The following is a 22,853-nucleotide window of genomic DNA, read 5'->3' as shown; positions in this document are numbered from 1 at the left end:
CTGCTTCATTACTGGGCACTTAAACCCCCTTCCTGCCCAGACCAATTTTTCAGATTTCAGCACTGACGCATTTTGAATAACAATTGCGCGGTCATACAACACTGTACCCAAATTATATTTTTATCATTTTTTTTTCCACAAAGAGATTTATTTTGATGGTATTTGATCACCTCTGCAGTTTTTAATTTTTTTGCGCTAAAAAAAACAAATAGACAGAAAATTTTGAAAAAAACCACAATATTTTTAACTTTTTGTTATAATAATATCACAATTTTTCTTAAAAAATAAAAATAAAATGTTCCTCAGTTTATGCCGATACGTATTCTTCTACATATTTTTGATTAAAAAAAAAATACACAATAAGCGTTTATTGATTGGTTTGCGCAAAAGTTATAGCACCTACAAAATAGGGAATAGATTTATGATTTGTTTTCTATTTTTTACTAGTAATGGCGGCGATCTACAATTTTTGTCAGGCCTGCGATATTGCGGCGGACACATCGGACACTTTTGACACTATTTTGGAACCATTCACATTTACACAGCGAACAGTGCTATAGTAATGCACTAATTAGTGTATAAATGTGACTGGCAGGGAAGGGGTTAACACTAGGGGGCGAAGAAGAGGTTAAATGTATTCCCTGGGAGTGATTCTTACTGTGGGGGGAGGGGACTGACTGGGGGAGGTGACCGATCTGTGTCCCTATGTACAAGGGACACAGCATCGGTATCCTCTCTCCCTGACAGGATGTGGAGCTCTGTGTTTACACACAGAGCTCAATGTCCCTGCTCTGTCACTGCCGATCACGAGTACCTGTCGGACATCGCAGCCACCAGGCACGCATTGGCATCTCAGTGATGCGCCGGGCACAGTTTTTCCCCGCTGCGCGCCCCCAGCGGCGTGCGCGGGGAATGCAAATAAAAGGCAAAGGCAGTTGAGAGCCACGCTGTGGACGTCTTTCGTCTACAGCGCGGGTCTCAAGTGGTTAAAAAAAAAACATTCAATAGAGGACAAAGGATTCCCAGATCACTATGGGTTATCCCAAGTGGCAACACAGTAGAGCATCCTGCCATGTCAAGTAATTTGTGACAGTCTATGCTGGCACCAGACAGGGATAGTTCAGTGAGTGTGACCATTACTCTTTATATTAGTGTCAAAGTAGGGATAGTTCAGTCATTGTGCATTGTGAGTGTAGTGCGACCACCATTCATCTTTACATTAGTTTGAATGCAGAGATAGCTCAGTCATAGCTCAGTCAGTGTGAGTGTAGTGACCGTTTAACACAGTTTAAAGCCATACAGTTCTGTGCGTTACTGCAAGTTTAACACCATATAGTTCTGTGCATTACTGCAAAGCCTGGACACACCCTAATCACCCTGTGCAGTGCTGAGTCTCCCTGCTTCCTGACACCCCCTGTCTCCCCCCTGCAGTGCTGCCAGCTTCCCCTCTACCACCGACTGCTGCAAGGGATGTATCAGGATGGACAAATTAATTAACACAGTGAGTGATTTGTAGTGATCGCTCCTGTGTTCATTCTTAACTCAAGCATAGTAAACTAAGTTTACTATGCTTGAGTTTATGAATGAACAGAAAGCCGCTCAGCACAGAGCACTTTTTTCACTATCCAGTGCAGCTGGGGCTGCAGGGAAAGGGATTGGGGAAGCTCTGTCCTCAGTATCTTTCTCTCTGTTTCGACCCTTGATATTATACCAAAGTCCCCCATTGGGCCAGTAAAAACAAACAATATTGTAAAAAATAAAATTGAAACAAAATAGTTTTAAAAAGTAAAAAATAGAAACTACTGACATCGTCCACTACCCTACTGACACCAATCTCTGCTCTGCTAACACAGTACACCAGTGCTTCTCAATCATTTTCTGTCATGCCCCCCCCCCCTAGGAAGAAGAAAACATTTCGCGCCCCCCGCGCGACTGTAAATAGTATCATTTGTCTATAAAATTGTTATAAGTACACCTCTGCATAACACTGTATCCACATATCCCCCCACACAGTATTGCCCTTCTTCACATATCCCCCCACACACAGTATTGCCCTTCTTCACATATCCCCCCCCACACACAGTATTGCCCTTCTTCACATATCCCCCCACACACAGTATTGCCCTTCTTCACATATCCCCCCACACACAGTATTGCCCCATCACATATCCCCCCACACAGTATTGCCCCCTTTACATGACCCCATCACATACCCCCCCCCACAAAGTATTGCCCCCTTTACATGACCCCCATCACATATCCTGCACACAGTTTCCCTCATCACATAACCCCCCTTTTCCCCCCACAGCACAGCCCCCACTCCTCGTCCTTAACATTTCCATATATTTTTCCTCCCTTCCTCCCTCTCCACTCCTACCTGTAACTTTTCAGCGTGGAAAGCAGGAGGCGGGACATTCGTCAAGTGAAGCTGCAGCAGCACTGGGCGGGGAGACTTTTGGGCGAACTGGTGATTGGCTGCTAGGACCGCCTCCTAGCAGCCAATCACCTGCCGTCCAACATGACAGGCTGCTACCTCTCTGGTCCCGTTCCCCAGTTAAAAAATGTCCCGCCTCCTGCCGTCCGCTCCTCTAACTAGCGGAGGAGGCTGGGGACAGAAGCAGATACTAAATGGCGCGATCGCCGCGGTCCGGAACGAGCCCCCCTTTATGGAGCCTCGGGCCCCCCCTGGGGGGCATGCCCCACTATTTGAGAAGCACTGCCGTACACTGCTCTGCTGATATACACGCATGTGTGTTTGTGCTCTGGGGTGCACACCCTAACGCCATTGACTGCCTACTTAACCAGCGTGAATTTGTCAGAGTGTATAATTCCTTTCAACCAGGAGGAGGTGTTGTTTTAACAATAGGTCAACTCCGTGATCAGTTATTACATTTATGGCAAACTCATCAAATATATGATCTTCATAGTATACTTGGTAACAGAGCTGAAACAAAGAAAGTAATGTATGGTCCTTCAAAAAATAATGTATAGTGAAAGAATATAAGCCCACATTGCAACACAATCCAATGCATCTTCAATTATATTTGAAATCAATCTATAATGGCCAGTGGTTTATAAATTAATGAAACAAGACTTGGCGCACTAACCTGTGAATGATAAATTCATCTTTATTAGCTCAATTTATTCTGCTTTGCAGATCAGAAATTATTAGTGTATTATTATATCTTAATTTCTAATAAAATATGACATCCCTTCCATCCTTGCTTTCCCCAGTCTAGTCTATTGATATGTTCAGTAAATATGAAACATCGCATGATACAGTAAAATTCTAAATTCAGAATACTTCATTAATCTTGAAGAGAAATGTATATTGTTGGAAATAAATAAGTAACACAGCTTAATGCATAATATATTTTGTTGGTTTGGATTACTAGTGGTCAACCATATGACTCGGAAGGCAGGATCAAGTCGTAAGCAGCACCAAGGTCAGTAATAGGTAAACAGCAGCGAGGGCAGAATCCAAGATCAAGGTCAAAGGCAAGCGGGGTCAGCAATGGAAGACACAAACAGGACAAACAGGACAATTGAAGGACACCGGATACAGCTGAAGACCAGTCAGTAATGACATTGGATAAAAGCATCCTTTAACCACTTGCTTACTGGGCACATATACCCCCTTCCTGCCCAGGCTAAATTTCAGCTTTCGGCACTGCGTCACTTTAACTGACAATTGCGCGGTTCTTTTTTTCCCACAAATAGAGCTTTCTTTTGGTGGTATTTGATCACCTCTGCAGTTTTTATTTTTTGCGCTACAAACAAAAAAACAGCGACAATTTGGAAAAAAACGCAATCTTTTTTCCTTTTTGCTATAATAAATATCGCAATTTTAAAACAAAATGTCTCAGTTTAGGCCGATACGTATTCTTCTACATATTTTTGTTAAAAAAAATAAAATCAATCGCAATAAGCATATAGTGATTGGTTTGTGCAAAAGTTATAGCGTCTACAAAATAGGGGAAAGAATTATGATTTGTTTTTATTTTTTACTAGTAATGGCGGCGATCTGTGATTTGTATTGTGACTGCGACATTATGGCGGACACATCGGACACTTTTGACACATTTTTGGGACCATTCACATTTATACAGCGAACAGTGCTATAAATATACACTGCTTACTGTATAAATGTGACTGGCAGGGAAGGGGTTAACACTAGGGGGCGAGGAAGGGGTTAAATGTGTACCCTACTAGTGATTCTAACTGTGGGGGGAGGGGACTGACTGGGGGAGGTGACTGATCTGCGTCCCTATGTACAAGAGACACAGCATTGGTCTCCTCTCCCTGACAGGAAGTGGATCTGTGTGTTTACACACATAGATCCACACCCTTGTCTGTGTTTAACGGCCGATCATGGATACCTGGCAGACATTGCGACTGCCAGGCACGGGCATCAGCACTGCAGTGATGCGCCGGGCACGCGCGCGCCCCCCCAGTGGCCGGAGGAGCCGAGGACGTCAATAGACGTCCTACCGGCATTGTAGAGCCACCTTGTGGCCGTCATTGTACAATGCCGGGGCTCCAAAAGGTTAAATAAGCTGTGGATGCACTCCTGCATTCCTGCGCAAATTTGAAAGCTTTCCTACACACATGAGCGTGCATGTTTCTGAGCCAGCGATCTTACAGGAACTCCCTGACACTTCCTAGGTTGCTTAGCCTATCAGACTATACGTAAACATCATTTCTGGTTGAGTAGGCCCTTAAATTAATAAGACAAATACAGAGTTGCTGCTGGCGAGCCTTAAAAACCTAGGGAAATGTGGGGATTGTAGCCAAGAGACTGTTCCCCCAGGCCCCCTCTTCATTCTCCTTTCTCCTTGCTGTCTTCCCTCTCTTGCCTTTATTACCCCTTTCTTATGGCAGTCCTTAAGAACAGAGCCAAGAGTTCTTTAGCTGATGATGGTCCTTGGCCAGAGAAGTAGAATACCTAAAGTGCTACAGGTAAACAGCTAAATACAAAGATAACATACATATAAGGGTGCTGTTTAATCTGCAAAGTATTTGTATTTCTGTACACCCAGATCTAAAATGTACATATCTACACAGCATAACCAGGTCTGGCAGCACAAAGATTCCACAGATATGTCACATACACACTTATATTGGAGCAAGCTGGACTAATGTAACCATGCAAAAAATGCTAGACGTAGAAATCAGCTTTAAATAATATTGAAAAATATTTTTTCAATTACATTAATGTTAAAGGAACACTAAAGGTACAATTTAAAAAAAATAAAAAATAACATACATGTTATACTTACCTCCACTGTGCAGATCGTTTTGCACAGAGTGACCCGGATCTGTGTCTTCTGGGGTCCCTCGGCGGCTGTCTCGGCTCCTCCTCGCAAAAGCTTTCCACGTTCATGCGAGCTCCCTCGCATGGTGGAAAGCTTTTGCGAGCGCGCTCCCGTGATACAGCAGCGGCCATAACCGCCGACTGTATCACTCGGCCCCGCCCCCCGGCGCGCCGCGTCATCCGCTGTGATTGACGGCAGCGCCAGCCAATGGCTGCACTGCTATCAATCCGCCCAGCCTAGCCAATCAACGGCCAGGCTGGGAACCGAGCAAGATGACAAGCACGCGCCCGGGACTTTCGAACGGTGAGGTAAGTAAAACGGGGGCGGGGGGGGGGGGCGGTGCTGTCAGATGTTTTTTTACCTTAATGCATAGGATGCATTAAGGTAAAAAAACTTTTACCTTTACAAACCCTTTAAGGTTTACATCAGATTTTGATAATTGGGTTTACCTATAGTTTTTTTATGTAGTCTTACCCAGTTGTCCATCATTTCTATTGATTAGACATAAAAAAAGACTCACTGTTGATGGATAGGTATCCAATAAGATTTTCTCAAAGTAATACTTTTTGTTGAATAAATCATAATCTGAAGATGGTATAATTTTTGTGGATAATGGCCATATCCAAATGGGCATCCTAAGACCAACATTTTAAGTGTGTACATCTCTGTAGACCTCATATTTATTTCTCTGAAGGTCTGTGGAAAGGTCTGCCATATCAATCTGATCATTCAGTTGGATTTAGCTAACATCAATTACCCCTCCCCCACTTGCCCTGGGGAAGCTTTAATGCTATTGGCCAATTTGTTTTCAAAGATGTAAACAGTAAGGCCCCATTCACACCTAAGTGTTTTGTAGCTCAAAGCTTGAAGCTCTAAAATGCTTGAGATTCAAACTTCCATGCATTACGATAGTCACTGGACACGTATAAGCACTTCGACATCTCCAGCTTAAAACTTGAAGCTCCAAAAGCTATATGAGCTACTTTTGAAGCATATTTGGGCACTTTTGGCCCCACAGACTTCAATGGGAATGCCTGAAAAAAAGCTGGCATCAAGCATATTTGAGTGTTTTTTTCAGGCATATTTTACAGGGCTTTTTTAGTTTGTAAGACAAACTGTTGAGGCCCAAGCAGCCATGTCTTGTCTCTTTTGCTATCTTCCAGGGGCAATAGTCCCCAGCCATGAGACTTGAAACCTTCCCTGCTGAGGAAAGAACAATCTGCTCCAGCCTCCTGTGCATTTACCACCTCCCCAGCTACCTTCTAGACACCCCCTTCCAGGGACTGGCTAGTGCATGATAACTATTCAGTTGATCATTTAAATCTCCTTCCCTATGCTATGGACGCTTCTTTTAGAAGCAGGGAGAAGCAATCAAGCTTTCAGCTAAGGACCCATGATCAGACCCAACCAATCAACAACCACTCCACTTAGTACAGTGGAGCCAAAAACGAAATTTACCTAGCGGCCTACCTAGGAGGGCACTACATGAATCGAGTACATCAGGAATTACAAAGGTTGCTTTTTTTTCTAAATTTAAGTACTGATTATTGATAGGCATCACTTACATTTCTTTGAAGAAATAATTATTTGCACTGTTTCCGATCAAGCTAGCTAATCAATCACGCCCAAACAATTGTCTTCGACAGCAAGATTTGCCTGCTTACGATTGAATTTTGTCATTGAAAGTAACTGGGTCAATACAAGTGAAATTGCAGCTGGTAATGTATTGAATGATCGTTTCCAGCATTGGATCGATTAAACATTTAAGTCAAACAGTCAATAGGATAAAAAATCTATGCGAGTGTCCAACGGTATAGCTTGGGACACGTATCTATGGAAACACATTGCAGCAATAATTTCTGCTATTACTGCATGTAGATACTACAAAAACATGCTCCTAAAGAGCTCCTCTTAACAAAATCCAACAGATGTTTTGTTGGAAATAGATCTTGCTGTGCTTTGGAACCTGCGTGGCTCCAAGAGTCCCTGAGAAGCAAAAAGATTCAACCATATGTAGCTCAGTGCTGGGCTACAACAATATGGAGAAGGAGACATTTTCTTTTATTCCTCTCTCCCTCTACTGAGATACTGAAGTCCTGGGAGTTGTAGTTTGAGATGGCAGCCATATAATGGGACGAATAGACTCCTTAAGCCTTGTACACACGATCATCCATCCGATGAGAACGGTCTGAAGGACCGTTCTCATCAGTTAACCGATGAAGCTGACTGATGGTCCTTCGCGCCTACACACCATCGGTTAAAAAAACGATCGTGTCAGAACGCAGTGACGTAAAACACAACGACATGCTGAAAAAAACGAAGTTCAATGCTTCCAAGCATGCGTCGACTTGATTCTGAGCATGCGTGGATTTTTAACCGATGGTTGTGTCTACTAACGATCGGTTTTGACCTATCGGTTAGGAATTCATCAGTTAAATTTAAATCAAGTTGGCTTTTTTTTTAACCGATGGTTAAATAACCTATGGGGCCCACACACGATCGATTTTGACCGATGAAAACGGTCCATCAGACCGTTGTCCTCTGGTTAACCTATCGTGTGTACGAGGCCTTACACTACAGATCCCTATAGGCACTGTGAAGTAGGAGGGGTGGAGAGAGTTTTTTTTTTTCTTAACTGGAAACAACAACAAAAGAAAAGGCACACCAACCTAGTGCATTACCAATATAACTGAAAACACTGTGGTAGTAATATGAAACCAAGAGAACACCAAAATGACAGTGAAATTGAAAGCTACCAGTACCATAAATTAGGTAAAAAAAATCAGAAACATAGGGCCAGATTCAGGTACAGCTGACGTATCTGTGCGGCGGCGTAACGTATCCGATTTACGTTACGCCGCCGCAAGTTTTTCAGGCAAGTGCTTTATTCACAAAGCACTTGCCTGTAAAGTTGCGGCGGCGTAGCGTAAATTACCCGGCGTAATTCAAATTTGGCAGGTAGGGGGCGTGTATCATTTAAATGAAGCGCGTCCCCGCGCCGAACGAACTGCGCATGCGCCAACCCTAAAATTTCCCAGTGTGCATTGCTCCAAATGACGTCGCAAGGACGTTATTGGTTTCGACGTGAACGTAAATGACGTCCAGCCCCATTCACGGACGACTTACGCAAACAACGTAACTTTTAAAAATTTCGACGCGGGAACGGCGGCCATACTTAACAATGGCTGTGCCTCATATAGCAGGGGCAACTATAAAAGCCTAACGTAAACGTCGTAACTTTACTGCGTCGGCTGCGCGTACGTTCGTGAATTCGCGTATCGAGCTAATTTGCATACTCGACGCGGAAATCGATGGAAGTGCCACCTAGTGGGGAAAAAAAAATTGCAGTTTAGATCCGACGGCGTAAGAGACTTACGCCTGTCGGATCTAAAGGATATCTATGCGTAACTGATTCTAAGAATCAGTCGCATAGATACGACGGGCCAGATTAGGACTTACGACGGCGTACATGGCGCTGCGCCGTCGTAAGTCCTTTCTGAATCTGGCCTATAGATAATAAAAGGTACAGCGCTAACTATAAAGGATCATGTGATAATGGACCTTTCGGTAAAAATTATCAGTTTAGTGCTTAAAGCGGGAGTTCACCCATTTAAAAAAAAAAAAAAAATCTCCCCTTAGCTTCCTGCTCGTTCGGTCTAGGGGAATCGGCTATTTATATTAAAATAGGTGCAGTACTTACCCGTTTTCGAGCTGTATCTTCTTCCGTCGCTTCCGGGTATGGGTCTTCGGGAGCGGGCGTTCCTTCTTGATTGACATTCTTCCGAGAGGCTTCCGACGGTCGCATCCGTCGCGTCACTCGTAGCCGAAAGAAGCCGAACGTCGGTGCGGCTCTATACTGCGCCTGCGCACCGACGTTCGGCTTCTTTCGGAAAATCGTGACGCGATGGATGCGACCGTCGGAAGCCTCTCGGAAACCTGTCAATCAAGAAGGACCGCCCATTCCCGAAGCCCATACCCGGAAGCGACGGAGAGGATGCGTCTCGTAAACGGGTAAGTACTGCACCTATTTTAAAATAAATTGCCGATTCCCCTAGTAATAACGAGCAGGAAGCGAAGGGGGAAAAGTGCCCTCTAAGGGTGAACCCCCGCTTTAAGTGAAAATAAAAATAGTGAAAAAGGTATATCAATAACTAAAATGCATTGTAAAGCACATAAATAAACCAAATGAATATTCTCAACTGTGAAAATGTGAAAATAAGTGAATAGAGTCCCACAGCTGTGAGTTGATAGGTGAATAACAGACGAATATGGAGTGATTCAAACTCAGTCTTTAGAGGATTAATCCATATTGGTGCATAAAGGGAAACTTATGATAGAGAAAGCTTCATCCACCAGGGAGGCAACCAGAAGTGGTAATGTAGTCTCCTTACCCTAATTGTGTGACCACCGTGCTGGCGGTCTCTCCAAACATAGGGATTTTAGGTCTCCCTTTAGACCCTCTGTAGTATGTCAGTAATGGTGTCTGTTGTCTCAAAGAAATAGGAACAGAAAAGAGACCATAGCGTAATAACGTATAAAATGATTTAATGGCCAAAAAAGAATTGCACTTACAGAATGGTGGTTAAATAGTGCAATGAAAACAACCGATGATAGCGCGGCTTCTCATCGAGGCTTCTTCTGCTTGTTTGTGCTCCGGAGAGGTGTGATGATGTCAAACCTGCAACCCACACCTACGCATTTTGTCACCAACGGACGTCGTCTGGGATTGGCTGCTAAATTTGCGTCATCACGCATGCCCTTATATATTGCTGCGACTCCATCTTAACTGAGGGCAAACATAAGAAGGGATATTGGAAAGCACGCAGCGTCACCAGGTTATTTGAGAACGCCGCTCAGGAGCCATAGAAGAAGCCTATTAGATAGTAAAAACACTGCCATCTTGTGGAAATAAAGGAGAAAACGCACAGAGAATTCAACACAACAGTAAAAGGTCAGAGGAGGCGCCGCAAACTCCACCGGGAACATCACAATTGTTATATCACTTAAAGCGGTTCTCCACCCTAAAGTGGAGTCCCGCTGATCGGAACCCTCCCCCCCTCCGGTGCCACATTTGACACCTTTCAGGGGGGTGCAGATACCTGTCTAAAGACAGGTATTTGCACCCACTTCCGGCCACACGCTACGGGCAAAAGACGTGCATTCCGTCACATCCCATCTGTCGCCCGTTGTGTGCTGGGAACACTCGGCTCCCAGCACACAGCGTGTGAGCCAATCGGCGGGCGCAGCACGACTCGCGCATGCGCCGTAGGGAACCAGGCAGTAAAGCCGCAGCGCTTCACTTCCTGGTTCCCTCAGCGTGGATGGCGGGGGGAGCAGCAGAGAGACGAGCGATCGCTCGTCCTCTGCTGCGATCGGCGCTGGACTCCAGGACAGGTAAGTGTCCTTATATTAAAAGTCAGCAGCTGCAGTATTTGTAGCTGCTCGCTTTTAATATTTTGTTCCCATGGCACATCCGCTTTAAGCACTAACCTGATAATTTTTACCGAAAGGTCCATTATCACATGATCATTTATATTTAGCGCTGTACCAATATAACTATTTTTATTGAATGATATCGGCTTTTGAAATTTACAAATGAAGCATTTTAAAAATTGGATGGAAGGTTTAGCACTTCGTTAACACTTTTTGATAGATAAAATTGCATTTTATATACAACTATATGGATCAGACCAAAATAAGGGACAAATGAGAAGGGACAAAGGGACTTTGTTCCAAATCAAGGTCAGGCTTTAAAAATCAGGGACAGTTGAGAGCTATGTGCCATGGAGCTAGTCAGGAAAACAGTTTTTGTGTGTCCTTTGTTAAATTTGAAACACTTCAAAAAATAAATTCTAATTAATAAAAAGTATCATTTAACCACTTCACCCCCGGAAGATTAGTCTGCTTAATGACCGGGCCATTTTTTGTGATCCGGCACTGCGTCGCTTTAACTGACAATTGCGCGGTCGTGCGATGTTGTACCCAAACAAAATTTACTTCCTTTTTTTCCGCCAAATAGAGCTTTCTTTTGGGGGTATTTGGAAGTGCAGTTGCTGTAAATCTGAGGGGTAGATCTGAAATAAGAGAAAGATCAGCTGATTTTATTATCCAATCATGTGCAAGCTAAAATGCTGATTTTTATTTTCCTTGCATGTCCCCCTCAGATCTACAGCGACTGCACTTCCAAGTGCAAAGTGGATTTGCCTTTAGTAAATACCCCCCAATATCTTTTACTTTTTTGCTATAGTAAATATAGCATATTCTTCGACATATTTTTGGTAAAAAAAAATCGCAATAAGCGTATATTGATTGGTTTGCACAAAAGTTATAGCGTCTACTGTTGTAATATTAGTATAGATGTGTAGGTATTTAAAATATTGTGATATATATATGGCATGGTTTACATACAGGCATTCAAGGTTACACATCAAAAGGTGTTTGCTGACCAAATCTTGTGGCCAAACGACGCGTATCAAAAGGTACAGAGGACCCTTTGATGTGTTAATCTTATCTAAGACGACCTGGGTGTGTGAGATGATCTGGTATTTCCTTGCATACATAAGGAAGTATTTATTGATGGTAATTAGACTTGAGGGGGGGGGGTATTTATTCAATGGGTACATTTGGTTGACCCCCCCCCCTCCAGTGTGAGACCAATATTTGAGGCAGTCAAGCTGGCATTCAGTTTTTTTTGTCACTCTATGATGAATATTGCACAGGTCTAGGAAAAGATGGGATTCTGAAATACTCTGTTGGATCTTTGTATCGTCTGTGAACTTTGGACTTTGTATGTTATTGGTGTTGCTGCGAAACAACGTAATTTATAAGTCATCATACTAACATCTAAGATATCAATTTTCTAACCAGAGTACTGGGCACTAAACATACATTTTCACTACATTGGTGCCGTGACTCGGATTCAAAAGGGGTTGCTGCGGTTACTGGGCACTAAACATACATTTTCACTACATCTACGAACTATGAGAAAGATTTATGGCATTTATGTGGCATTTTTATTATTTTTTTTACTAGTAATGGCGGTGATCTGCGTTTTCTGCGGTATTCCGACATTGTGGCAGACAGGTCGGACACTTTTAACACATTTTTGGGACCATTGACATTTGCTATAAATATGCACTGATTACTCTGTAAATGTCACTGACAGGGACGGGGTTAACACTAGGGGGCGATCAAGAAGTTAACTGTGTTCCCTATTGTGTGTTCTAACTGTGGGGGGGAAGGGGACTGACTAGGAGAGATGACAGATTGTGGTTTCTACTTTGTAGAAACGCACAATCTGTCTTCTCTCATCTGATTGCACAGGGATTTGTGTATTTACACACACAAACCCCGGTGCTGGCACTCGTGCACGTGATCATGCGTGGCCGGCGCCGATCGCGCCCGCCAGCCACGCGCATCGGGTTCCCCGCTGTGCAGCTCGCACGCGCGCCCTCTGGTGGCTCTCCTGGGCAAAGCCGTATATGTATGGGATTTCTCCCAGGAAATCCATTCTGCTGCAGTAAATCTGCATGAGCCGGTCAGGAACCAGTTAATTTTGATATTTCAAGCAATAGATAATTGCAATCATAAGCTTTCATTAGGTCAGAGACATCTGTTGCACAATCATAACTTTGGCTAAAGCTTTTCACCACTGTATATATAAATTGCCATTGCTTAAAATCCCATCTACATATTTATGTAGTTGAATAAGTAAACATACTTTGGATATGTTGTCACATTTCTGCCTATCATCAATAAATAAGTTATGCAGTATTTTAATGTGTGAAAATTCTCAACAAAGAACAGTCCAGATGGTGCAGTGTCTTTCTATTCCCAGATGAATCCTGTGATGTTTGTGCAATTGATGTCAGAGAATTCAGCCTCACCGTGTTTGTCAGATTTTTTATTTATTTTTTTGCTACGCAACACTACAACTATAGAAACACTCCCGATGATGCACCTAGATGGGAATTATTTGATTTCATGTGAGATGAGACTACGTGATGCCCCTGCATTGTAAGATTGTAAACATAAAGAAGTTCTGGCTTATCAAAGTTCTGGCTCCTTGTTTGCAGCTCTACTTGTATTGTTTACAGATTCTGTAGCCCAGCATTTCTCAACCTTTTTTCAGTTTTGGCACAATTTTAAAAGTATAAAAAATCTCAAGGCACCTCAGTCAGAAGTTTAAAAAATACAAATGTTACTTATTAATGGGAAACTTGAGCTTGGGACAATGCACACAGCCAATTTTCTAAAATTAATTTCACGTCAGAGGCCCCCATCAGATCAGAGGTCTCCCCTTCACATTAAAGTCCCCCATCACATCTAACCCCCCCCCCAGTACATCAGAGACCCCTATCATATCAAAGTCTTCCCTATAAATGTGTGTCCCCCTATCACATGAGAGTAACCCCATGACAAAGCCCCCTATCACATCAGAGCCCCCATCCCAGAGTGAAATAAATAGGGGATGCTTTTTGGATTCCCCCTATTTGAAAATATGTACAATCTTGTCTGTTCCCATAATTAGCTAGTCTATCAAAGCTTTGATAATATTTATTAATGGTGATTATATAAGAACAATATTAGCTAAAAAATTAAGTACAACACTCAAAGAAGCAAAGGTCTTATTTATGCACAAAGAAAGTAGAGAGCTAACATAGAAAGCTAAAAGCATAATACAGAGCATATAAAATAAAAGCGCAGAGATGATATGTTACATAAGACTTTACTCATGGTTCTGTATGTTGGCTGATCTCCAGGAGAAAAAGGGGGCTTGGATTTTTGGCCCTCAGATCTTAAAGCACTCACAGACACAACCCACAGAAACACCCTCTGCCCGCTCCTGGAGTCCTCTGCCCAATGAGAAGCTATATGGAGCTGTCCTTCCTAATCATCAGGAAGTATGTTACTACCCCGAACATCCTCCAGGAAGTATGGCCCAGATTCACAAAGGAGATACGACGGAGTATCTCAGATACTCTGTCGTATCTCTCAGAGTATCTATGCGACTGATTCATAGAATCAGTTACGCATAGATATCCCTAAGATCCGACAGGTGTAATTGTTTTACACTGTCGGATCTTAGGATGCAGTACCGCGGCCGCCGCTGGGGGGGAGTTTGCGTCGTAAACCAGCGTCGGGTATGCAAATTAGGAGTTACGGCGATCCACAAAGTTTTTTTGCGTTCGCTACGTCGCCGCTAGTCTAGTTTCCCGTCGCAAAGTTAGTCGTCGTTTTTGGTGCCCTAACTTTACACAGCACACGTATGTGCTGTATAAAGTATGGCCGTCGTTCCCGCTTCGAAATTTAAAATTTTTTCCTTCTTGCGTAAGACGTCCGGGAATACGGAATTACGCTACGCATGTCGCCGTTCGAAAAAATGACGTAACTTCGCGCAAAGCACGGCGGGAATTTCGAAACGGAGCATGCGCAGTAGGTCCGGCGCGGGAGCGCGCCTAATTTAAATGGCACACACCCCTTTGAATTACGCAGGCTTACGCCGGAGGCCGCCGGTGTAATTTTTCACGCAAGTGCTTGGTGAATCAGGCACTTGCGATGAAAAATTGCGGCGGTGTAATGTATACAATACGTTACGCCGCCGCGATTCTACGTGAATCTGGCCCTATGTTACTACCCAGAACATCCTCCAGGAAGTATGTTACTGTCTTTCACAATGGGGCAGCAGTGCATTGTGAACAACTGCCTTGATCCAGGTAATTCCAGTCCACATCTGGTTCCTTGATGTTGTTGCAAGTCAGTAAATCAGTAATTTTTATTTTCAACACACCAGGAGGTCTGAAATTATGCTCCTCTACTTCATCACATTGGGAGATCAGAGTTTATAATATATTTATTTTACCAACACAATTGCTTCAAATCTTAAGAAAAGGCTTCCTGTAGCTGCAAATAGTTGTGCTATAGAAAACCAAAGTTATGATAATTTTTATTCCAGTTCCTGAAAAAGAAAAGGTTGTGAGAAGGCTCCTGCCTATATTAGAAATTGTGGAAAGGAAATGAGAAGCGTTGCTCACGTTTTGGTGATTTCACACTTTAAAGCCATGTTTCTGTGACTTTGAAAAATCCTTTTTGAAAATTATTTTTAATATGGCAGTAACTAATTTGACCAAAATACAAACTTCAATGTGGACATTTTAAAACTTTTTACAGGCACAAGGGCGGTTGTAACAGTTTTTATAATCATAACCATTAGATTTTTGGGGGCTTATGGAACTAAGCTGCAAATTTATTCATATGGAAAGCATTAATTCAACAAGTTTGATAGATTTTTTAAAATTAACACATTTTGTGAATCTGTGAACCAAATTTTCTCCCAATTCACTTACAGTACTTATTTAAAACAGTAGCAATGTAGGCGGATGGCCTCATGTGCCAAGGAATTTGACCTTTTTTTTTTAACATAGATAGTTTTTCTTACAGGAAAGTTCACTAATGGGACTCATAGTTTTTGCAGTCATCCTTGAGGTGATTGTAGCCATTATAGTGCACTTTAGACACGTGCATTCGCTTTAGTCCGAATGGATTTTTGTCAGAATTTCAGGTATTTTCGCGTTCTTTTTAACAATAACGATAACGAATGTGCAGAATCCAAAATTCGAAAGATTCGACATAAAAAATGCTTTATTTTCATTTTGTTGCGACAACACTTCGATATAGATAGAAGATTCGACATGATGGTGACAATAGCGATCTGTGTCTATGGAACCTGCGGTCGAATGTGCCTAACCTAACTCTATTAGTCCAAGATTATTCGACATAGAGAGAAAAGATTTGACATTATAAAGACATGAAGATTCAATGAAGCAGCTAAAAACATATGATCGCCACAAAGGGACATTTATGGTCAAATGCACTGCCCATAGGCTATAGAAGAATTCTAATGTTGTTGCTTTTTTCGGACGAAAACGTCATTTGTCCATGATACTTTTTTTATTTCCACTAACATCCACATTTTCAGTACAAGCTTTCAGAGCGTGTGCCCCCTTCTTCTGGGTCAAAGCAGAACTGCGTTGGAGATATACCTGGAGACCATTGTTTTTGGCACACAAAGTGATCAAAAATGTTTAGGCTGTCATACCAAAAAAGAGGAAAGAGGGAAGATGGCAGGAGAAGAAGGCAGCTCTGTTTAGCTTTTAAAAATACAATTTAGGTCCCCCCTCAATGTATAGCAAAGTTTAAAGACCCATTTTTTTTCTAAAGGGAGTGAAATGCAGAATACTTACCTTTTTCCTATCCCCAATGATTCCAGTATGGATGACCGATCCTCTGAGGCCTCTACTCATGTCAGCAGCCCTACTTTGATTGTGAAGGCATTGAGGATCCCTCCCCTCCACTACCATTTTTAGGGGATGTAGCCAGTTTTAGAGAAGTGTGTCAAGTGTGTTAGGAATATGTAATGTATTCTGTTTTACACCTTCCTCTCATAGACTAACTAGCAGAAGACTTTTGCTATACCAAGGGGGCACCCAAAAGGTGATTTCTCCTTTCGGCCCCACATCCAATCCCTTTCCAAAGCTTGCCACCTCAATCTCTGCAACATCTCCAACCTACGTCCCTTCCTAACCAATGAAACCACAAAGCTCCTGATTCACTCGCTGGTTATCTCTCGCCTCGACTACTGCAACTCCCTCCTTATTGGCTTACCTTTAAATAGACTGAAAGAATTTGGCTCATGTATGGAGGCATGAGGTTGCCAACATCTCTGTATCAATTGAAAAAGATGAATACCTCTAAGTGAGGTGAGATTTTTCGGGCAACCAAAAAAATATTGTGACAACTAGGTCATAAAAATATATAAATTTTAATACATTAGTTTACAGCATAAACATTTCATAATGACAACATTATTTAAAAATGAAAGATTTCAGGATAGAGAAAATTGTTACTGCTAGAGGATCACCACACACCCCAGGACTAGGCTAAGGGTATAGGTGATCATTTATCCGACGCGTTTCAGATGTCTCAATAATACATCTTTCTTCAGGGAATAGAAAGCAGCAAGAGTTTTTCCTAAAACAAAAGAAGGGTATATAATAACATACATATAAAATATATATACCTGTGACCAAAGATTTGTTTTTTGACATTTGCAGCATGTGGAGAAAAGAGGGGAGAGATGGAAAGCTCAATATGTAAAAGGAAGTGAAACTCACCCCTTTCCAGACACAGAGCGCCTAGATCATCCCCATGGAGCTTGTGTGTGAGCCGCAATCAGGGCGACCAAACCAGATGATATGCTTAATGTCCATAACGATCCCCCAATCCAGAGGACTCCATAACCATGGGGGGGTGGAGTAACATAAGTCTCCACAGAGGAGTCAGCAGTCATAGAACAATAGAAGGTGTAATGGCTGGGGAGAGATTTAGGTAGATATGTACAGGAAGGGTATTAGATTCTTCACTAGAAAGTGAGACCAAAAATAAAGACAATCTCCCTAAAGTGTACTTACCACTCCCAGTGCATCAGCTCAAATAAAGGTGAACAACCATTCCAGTCATAGAAACCAAACTTGACCAGAAGCCAAAATAACCTCCAACTCCAGCAGGGGAAGGGAGGAAAATGAATGCTGACAGGAACCCCCCTGACTTCCCGTTATACTTACTTTGAGGATGATGGACCTCAGGTGTGGATGATCCACTCACTCCAGCGATATAACAGCTATTCCTTAAATGGGATAATTGGTTGTGGGTGGAGCAGTGGATAGACATTAGGGCTCAACTGGCGTGATTCCTATCCTCCAATTCCCCAATGTTTGGCGTGCAAACAGCGCGCCCACTACTGACGTCAGCGTCAGGTGGCCGAGCTCTAATCAATCAGGGCCCGACACCGTGGCCATGCCGCTGGTGACGCGCATCCTGTGCGTCACACAGCACATGACCCACGGCGTCTGGTGTGGTCACAGAATCCCAAAAGGGTCATGTGACAGCAGCGCACCCAATCAGGTGCACGGGATGTCAGATGACTGGGCATGAACGCAATACACACAATGGAGCCACCCACTATGCGCGTCACAGCGACGCGAATGAAGTGCGCTCAACAACCGGACAGGGGAAAATAAAGAAGTGTCCGCACAGAAGGGGCGGAAATTACTACCCACTCCAGAGAGCCGAGTAGTCCATGGGTTTAAACGTAGTGGGCGCGCTGTTTGCACGCCAAACATGGGGGATTTGGAGGATAGGAATCACGCCAGTTGAGCCCTAATGTCTATCCACTGCTCCACCCACAACCAATTATCCCATTTAAGGAATAGCTGTTATATCGCTGGAGTGAGTGGATCATCCACACCTGAGGTCCATCATCCTCAAAGTAAGTATAAAGGGAAGTGACTGGAATGGTTGTTCACCTATATTTGAGCTGATGCACTGGGAGTGGTAAGTACACTTTAGGGAGATTGTCTTTATTTTTGGTCTCACTTTCTAGTGAAGAATCTAATACCCTTCCTGTACATATCTACCTAAATCTCTCCCCAGCCATTACACCTTCTATTGTTCTATGACTGCTGACTCCTCTGTGGAGACTTATGTTACTCCACCCCCCCATGGTTATGGAGTCCTCTGGATTGGGGGATCGTTATGGACATTAAGCATATCATCTGGTTTGGTCGCCCTGATTGCGGCTCACACACAAGCTCCATGGGGATGATCTAGGCGCTCTGTGTCTGGAAAGGGGTGAGTTTCACTTCCTTTTACATATTGAGCTTTCCATCTCTCCCCTCTTTTCTCCACATGCTGCAAATGTCAAAAAACAAATCTTTGGTCACAGGTATATATATTTTATATGTATGTTATTATATACCCTTCTTTTGTTTTAGGAAAAACTCTTGCTGCTTTCTATTCCCTGAAGAAAGATGTATTATTGAGACATCTGAAACGCGTCGGATAAATGATCACCTATACCCTTAGCCTAGTCCTGGGGTGTGTGGTGATCCTCTAGCAGTAACAATTTTCTCTATCCTGAAATCTTTCATTTTTAAATAATGTTGTCATTATGAAATGTTTATGCTGTAAACTAATGTATTAAAATGTATATATTTTTATGACCTTAAAAAAAAGAAAAATCTCACCTCACTTAGAGGTATTCATCTTTTTCAACCTTTAAATAGACTATCCCCTTCGGTCCATCATGCATACTGCTGCCAGATTCATTCACCTTACAAACCGCTCAGCGTCTGCTTCCCCTCTCTGCCAATCCCTCCATTGGCTGCCACTCACCCAACAAATTTGATTCATAAATATTAACAATAAGTTACAAAGCCATCCACAACTCTGCCCCCAGCTACATCACTAATCTAGTATCAAAATAGCAACCTAATTGTCCTCTTCATTTCTCCCAAGACCTCCTGCTCTCTAGCTCCCTCATCATTCCTCTCATATTTGCCTTCTCCTGAGCCCTTCACATCCTCTGGAATACACTACCCTAATCTGTCAGACTATCTCCAAATCTATCTACTTTTAGGCTATCCATGAAAACTTTTCTCTTCGGAGAAGCCTACCTTGCCTCCACCTAACAGCTTTTATTTTATTTTCTTCATCAGCTCATGCCCCACAGTTATTACCCTTTCATATCACATGACCCTTCCTCCTACACTGTAAGCTCTAACAAGCAGGGCCCTCTGATTCCTCCTGTATTAAATTGTATTGTACTTGTACTGTCTGCCCCCATGTTGTAAAACGCTATAAAGGCAGTACCCGAGTTACAAAAACAATAAGGACTGTAGGTTGGGTCGTAAGTCAAAGTTGTTCGTAATTCGCAAAACTGCATTTGTAAGTGTAACTTCCGGGCGGAACATTGCATTCGTAAGTGTAACTTCCACCTGTGCATGGATGTGGGATGTTCCGGGCGTTTTTATGTTATCTGGGGCTCTTCTGGCCATGTAGTACTGCAGTGTGGGATGTGTTCAGAGGTGCTCAGAGGTATCTAAGACCAGCAAGGTGCACAAGTGGCTGGCATTTGAGGACGTTCGTAAGTAGGAGTCGTTCGTAACTTAGGTGTTCGTAACTTGGGGACTGCCTGTATACATCCTGTATAATAGTAATATTTGCAGGTAGTGCTCATTCGAAGCAGTAATGCAGGAATAGAAGTCAAGAGGAACATGGTTCCTCTAAGGCAGGGGTGTTTCAATTTCATCGTGGGCCGCATCAGCATTATGATTGTTCTCAAAACGACCGGTTGTTTCTGTAAGATTAGATGTCCAGGGCATCCCCTCCCCTTACATTAGATGTCAAGAGCCACCCAACCATCAGAAGTTGAGTCCCCCACTCTGCCTTACATCACAGTGCACCCCCCTTTCCTTATGTTGCTGCTGGGAAGAAGCTGGTTGTATTGCATGAAAGCAGAAAGTAGGGGTCTGGAGGAGGACAGAGGAGGGCTGGAGCTCTCCTGCTGCTGCAGGAGAGGTGTGAGGGCCACATGGAATGGCCTGGAGGGCCGGATTCGGCCCGTGGGCCTTGTGTTTGACACCTGTGCTCTAAGGCTTCCTGGGTTACTGGGACAGGCTGGAGCTCAGCTTACCCTGCTGTAGGAACCCAGACAGTTTCTAACTCATGTTTCAATTCCAATGAGTTTGCGTTTCAATTGTAGCTCCACCAAAAGGTAATTTTGTAAAATTTCATCACCGGCATTCCTATAGATTGGTGATTTGCGAGCTCTGTTATGCATGGAGATTTGGACTATATTTCACAGAGCAATTTAAACACAGTAACAGAAGTAGCAAAGTAATAGTTTTATGCAGGCCAAAGAACAGCTTTACTCAACACTTATCAATGTCCTCTCTTATAAATAAATTCTCATTTTTTTTTTCTTCTTATTGCTTGGGTATGCAAACACCAACCATTCTCCTGAAATCAAGAAAACCGAAGCAGACAGCTGTAATGTGATCTGGTTTACACGGCAGTTTGCTTGTTCTTTCAGATTCTGTTTTGGTCATTTGTGCTCATTTTGTTTTGCACTGCAGTGTCAGTTTTGATAAAGTAATCCAATTTTCGGCCACATATTGTGTTTACTACAAGAAGATATGTTTGGTGTTGGCTAACAATTTAACATATAATGATATAAAGTGCAATTAAATTTAAACATATTGTCACCTACTAGCATTTCAAACACAATTAAAATATAAGAAGTGAGATATAGAAAATACTGTAGTATCAGTTCCAGATCTGAGATATGTGTTCATTGTACCTGATTTGCAGTAGTATTATTTTTATATTATCCTTTGACAAGTCTGTGAATTCACAAGTGGATATTAGATTGTAGACTTCCTCAACCAAGGTTCTGTGGAACCCCAAGATTTCTCCAGAGATTGCTAGGGCTTTCTTGAACAATTGAAAACTTCTCCTGTCCACTTTAGTCAACACTGATGGCAATTATCTTTTTGGCTATCTGTAGTGGAAGCATTCACAGGTGGCTTATACTGGCCACAGATATGTTGTGGGGGGGGGGATTCTTATGTACCAGTCCCCTCACTATAAACGTCAGGATTCCCAGCAGCCTTTTTATCAGTGTGTGTTTTTAGATTAGAAGTAGATAGAAAGGGCTGACAATGTCTGCGGAGAGAGACAGTTACTACTATACAGTGTTACAGTACAGTATCTCATAAAAGTGAGTACACCCCTCACATTTTTTAAACCACTTCCCGCCCAAGGACGTCATATGACGTCCTGGACTTTCAGTGGGGATATCTGAATGATGCCTGCAGCTACAGGCATCATTCAGATATCCATCTCTTCAGCCGACGAATCCCTGCACCATAAGAATGATCATAGCGGCGGTTCTGCCGCTTGATCGTTCTTATAGGCGGCGGGAGGGGACGCCCCCCCTCCCGCCACTTTTGCTTCTCCGGGCTCTCCTTTGCCATCGGAGACCCGGAGAAACGATCCGCCGGCGTCCGATGGAAACCATAGAGTAGACTGGTGACCAGATGGTCACCAGTCATCTCTATGATCGTCGGAGCCCCGGGCGCGATGTTATGACGTTACGCCCGGGTCCTGGAATGTAAACACAGGCGCAATCGCGGCTGAAAGCATTAGATCGTGAATTTTTTTTAACAATCTAATGCTTTCCAGCCTGGAGGAGAGATGTGGGGTCTTATTGACCCTGCATCTCTCCATAAAGAGTACCTGTCACAAACCATTCCTATTACAAGGGATGTTTACATTCCTTGTAATAGGAATAAAAGTGATAAAAAAAATGACAAAAAAAGTGTAAAAATAAAAGAAATTGAGTAAAAAAAAAAAAAAAAAAAAAAAAAAAAATTTTTTTAAACGCCCCTATGCCCGGTAGCTCGCGTTTAGAAGCGAACACACACGTAAGTCCCGCCCACATATGTAAACGCCGTTCAAACCACACATGTGAGGTATCGCCACATGCGTTAGAGCGCCAGCAACTATTCTAGCACTAGACCTACTCTGTAACTCTAAATTTGTAACTTGTAAAAAAAAAATAAGCGACGCCTATGGAGATTTTTAAGTACTGACGTTTGGCGCCATTCCATGAGTGTGCACAATTTTAAAGCGTGACAT

Source organism: Rana temporaria, chromosome 4 (genome assembly GCF_905171775.1).
Source record: "Rana temporaria chromosome 4, aRanTem1.1, whole genome shotgun sequence".
In the NCBI taxonomy this organism is placed as follows: Eukaryota; Metazoa; Chordata; class Amphibia; order Anura; family Ranidae; genus Rana; species Rana temporaria.
This window is presented reverse-complemented; position numbering follows the sequence as displayed.